This window comes from Echinops telfairi, unplaced genomic scaffold, assembly GCF_000313985.2.
Source record: "Echinops telfairi isolate 266 unplaced genomic scaffold, ASM31398v2 ScPeMD7_3;HRSCAF=10, whole genome shotgun sequence".
Taxonomy (NCBI): domain Eukaryota; kingdom Metazoa; phylum Chordata; class Mammalia; order Afrosoricida; family Tenrecidae; genus Echinops; species Echinops telfairi.
This window is the reverse complement of record NW_022103899.1, coordinates 23,042,934-23,046,665: the sequence shown is the minus strand read 5'-3', so window position 1 is coordinate 23,046,665 and position 3,732 is coordinate 23,042,934. Positions and strand designations below refer to the sequence as shown.

General features: G+C 42.0%; 1 non-coding gene across 1 annotated transcript; it reads right to left on the bottom strand.

Moving 5' to 3' along the window:
* Positions 1-1,281: 1,281 nt before the first annotated feature.
* LOC115872051 lies at positions 1,282-1,388 on the bottom strand. Its single transcript, XR_004047620.1, has one exon. It is a non-coding gene; the product is annotated as a U6 spliceosomal RNA (small nuclear RNA).
* Between the last annotated feature and the right edge of the window lie 2,344 nt (positions 1,389-3,732).

The following is a 3,732-nucleotide window of genomic DNA, read 5'->3' as shown; positions in this document are numbered from 1 at the left end:
AAAAAACAAAACAAAATATAACATGAAAGAAAAACTTGTAATTAGTTCAAGGACTGTTTGTTGGCCTTTAGGAGTGTTTTCCGGTCGAGTCTGATGGGATGCCAAGCCCTGGCCCCAAAGTCTATTTTTGGTATTCCCTGGGGACTTCATTGCTGATCCCCTTGCTATTCTGTTCCACTCCCTTAGTGCTTTGCCTTGGCGTGGTGGGATCAGATTGGGCGGAATTCGTGTCTCCAGTGTTGTCCCCTTTATGGGTCAGTGAAGGATGTGTCTCATAGTGGGGCCGGCCATGTGGTCTTCTCTGTGGATTGGCTGCTCTGAGCGGGAATCTCTTCATCAAGGTTTGGTGGGCCAGGATGTGCTCCACTTTCTCTTCCTCCCCCTTCACTTGCTCCCGTGTGCTCTGATCAGACATGTCCCTCTCCCTGAGCTGCAGATTCAGTACTGTCCTCTGAAATAAATTCTTCTGGGGAGAGGGGCAGGTGTCCACATAGTTGGGATTGGGGCCAGCCCCTCAGACCTCTCCACTGGTCCCCTACTCCATGCCAGCATGTTGCATTCACATCTTGGAACACTGGGTTGAAGTCTTGGGTGGGTTAGTGCTCTGTGCCCCCGCTTTTTTTTTTTTCCTTTCCCCCCTCAGGTCCCAGATTTTCTTGCCATAGTCCGTATCAGCCACACAGTGACAACCAACCACTTACTGGTATTTTCTCTGTCCCTTTGGCAGACATCCACACACCCTAGTTTCTTGTTACCATCAGCTTTAACCAGGTCTATTTGGTCTTCAGCACAAAGGGCCTCTGCATACAGGACGAACATGGACTCATCACAGTTGGATACAAGGACACAAAGATGGGCTTGGTGCCTGGGACTGACTCAGACATGGAATTAGCCCAGTGCAGTAGGACCAAGGTACAAATGGTGCAAAGACCTGTTGCTGGACAGCCAACAAGCTGTGTATCCACTGGATTCAACTGGCCAATCTAAATTATTTAAGGCTTTGGCAATGTTATGAATTCCAACACACTGGAGGCTAAGCCATAATTGTGGATGAGGGCCGTCCTCAGCATCTCTTGTAAAGCAGTGTTAAAGTCCATTACGGCTCCGCAGCAATGCCTTCCATGGCCCAGCAGTAGGTTACTGGTGGAGATGAATCTTGAAGGCACTCACACCCTGGCTCTGCATTTCACTTAACGAAATACTAACCTATCTCTTCTTAACCTATCTGTATCCAACTGATATGTTCTTGAAAATGATGCCATAGAAACTCCCTCACTTTTTTTTAATATGGAACGCTACACGAATTTGTATTTCATCCTTACCCAGGGGCCATGCTAATTTTATCAGTATCATTACAGAGAATTTTAGTACATGTGTTTCCAAAGCAAGCATTCCCTCACTTTCAAATAACCAAAATATTAACTACTATACCTTACTGATACCTTTCTTCACATAGCCCAAAATACAAAGGGGTATTAGTTACATTAACCTATGTTAATGCCAAGGTGAAAGTCTTTCCAGATTATCAGTCTTATTATGAAACAAGGCTTTTGAAGTCCATCCAGCTTTAGAATTCAACATGTCTCCAAGGGACTCCCACATTATTTTCACTTGGAAACTTATCTCACATGTGACTGTTTTTGCTCCTGCCAGATCTATTGCCCCAGAGCAAAGCCTGCCTCTGTGCAGACTGGAAGGAAGGATACCTTTGACCTCATAGCCTAAGATTCGCAGGGGTTTGCAACACTGATGGCACTTCAGTCGTCACCTGGAACCTATGAAAACCGAGACTCAGACCCTTTGTTCTCAATAAAGTAAATGTTCCCAAAGGACTCTAGTCTTCAGCTTTCCCTTTTTTGATGTACAAAGTGGGGTTGGAAACAATTCTGCCACCTCTCTTCCTCTTCCACAAACTGGTAAACAGTCGCTGAACAAAGGACAACCTTATGCATGAACTACAATAGTATCACACCAAACCATTATCAATGGATCACTAGAGAGAGGAAGTAATTAATGTTAATCTGCAGGCAATGATCTCAGGTTCCATTTCCTCAATCTGAGACATGTGATTGGGAGGCATAAAGAAGTACATTAATATGTAGGAAACAAAGTACAATGTGTAGGCAATAAAAAGTTCCACTATTAAAGTTAAATCCATAGCATGGACAATTTTTTAGATTAACAATACGAAGGGAGGGGTAGGTTATTATAGTAGGTGAAATAAAGGCCCCTCAAATGTCCATATTTTAATCACCTAATCCTTAATCCTAGTTTGTGAATATATTACTTACATGGCAAATAATTTTTTATGGCAAATTACATATAACATTGATTAGAACAGGAATTTCAGAACAATTCATTGTCCTCATGCGTAACTTATACATGGGCCAAGGGGCAGTATTGTAATAGAACAAGAGGACACCAAATGGCTCACCAACAGGAGAAATATGAGTCTGGGCTATATTCTTTATGCTGAGCAAAAATATGAAAAGCAGACTCTATCAAGAATGTGGTATCGGACTGGAGGAACTCATGGAAAGCTCGCCACATGCAGATGACACAAGTTTGCTTACTGAAAGCCAAGAGGATCGGACGCCATTACAGATGAAGATCAAAGGCTCCAAGCCATCATTAAGGCTTACACCTCAAAGGAAAGCAAAAATCTTCACAACTGGACCAATAAGCATTATGACAACTAGAGATGATTGAAGTTATCAAAGATTTCATCTATTTGGATCCACAATCAATGCCTACAGAAGCAACAGTCATATCAAATCACTGTACCTGGCAAATGTGCTGCAGAAGCCCTTTTAAAAAGTGTTCAAATGCAAAAATGTCATTAAGAGACTAAGTTGCACCTGACCCAAACTCAAGTATTTTCAATTTCTTCCTATGTATACAAAAACTAGACAATGAATAAGGAAATCCAAAGAATTGATGCTTCTGAATTATGGTGTTGGGGAAAAATAATACTGAAGATATTGTGCACTGCTTAAACAAACCAATCTGTCTTGGAAGAATGCTCTTTCAAAGCAAGGGTAACATTTTCCCTCTTGTACTTTAAACATGTCATCAGGAGGGATCAGTCCCTGAGGACACCTTGCTGTGTAAACTTCAGGGTCATCAGGAACAAAAAGGAAAACCTTCCATGAGGTAGAGTAACACCTGGGCTGCACCAAAGGGCTCAAACACAGAAAAGATCATGAAGATTCAGCAAGCAAGCCAATGGCACCTAACAAGATAGAGGGACTTAGCAGATATGATGAGGAATCTTGAGATGGAGTGATTATCCTGGATTATCATGATCTAACCAAGAGTGTCCTTGTAAGGAAGGCAAAGGAGGATGCTAGAGAAAAGAAGGCAACGTGATGATGTAAGCAGAGGATGAAGTAGTGTGCCCACAAACCAAGGAATGCCAGTAACTGAAAAAGGCAAGGGATGAGTCTCACCTGGAGCTGTCAGAAAGAAGTAGCTTGCCCTGCAGATAGCTCGATTTCTAGTAAAAAAAATTTGGATTTCTGACCTTCAGAAATGCACAAGAATGTGTGTTGTTTTAAGCCACTGCTTGTAGCAATGGGATCTCAACAATTAGAACGTGCAGTAAAAAGGCCAAATCTGCATTTGTCAAAACACTTATAAAACTCAAAGCATTAAATATTTAAAGGGCTTAAGATATCACTCAAATGAAAGCGTTTCTCATTCTATGTACACACCCTAGTTTTCAATACAGAT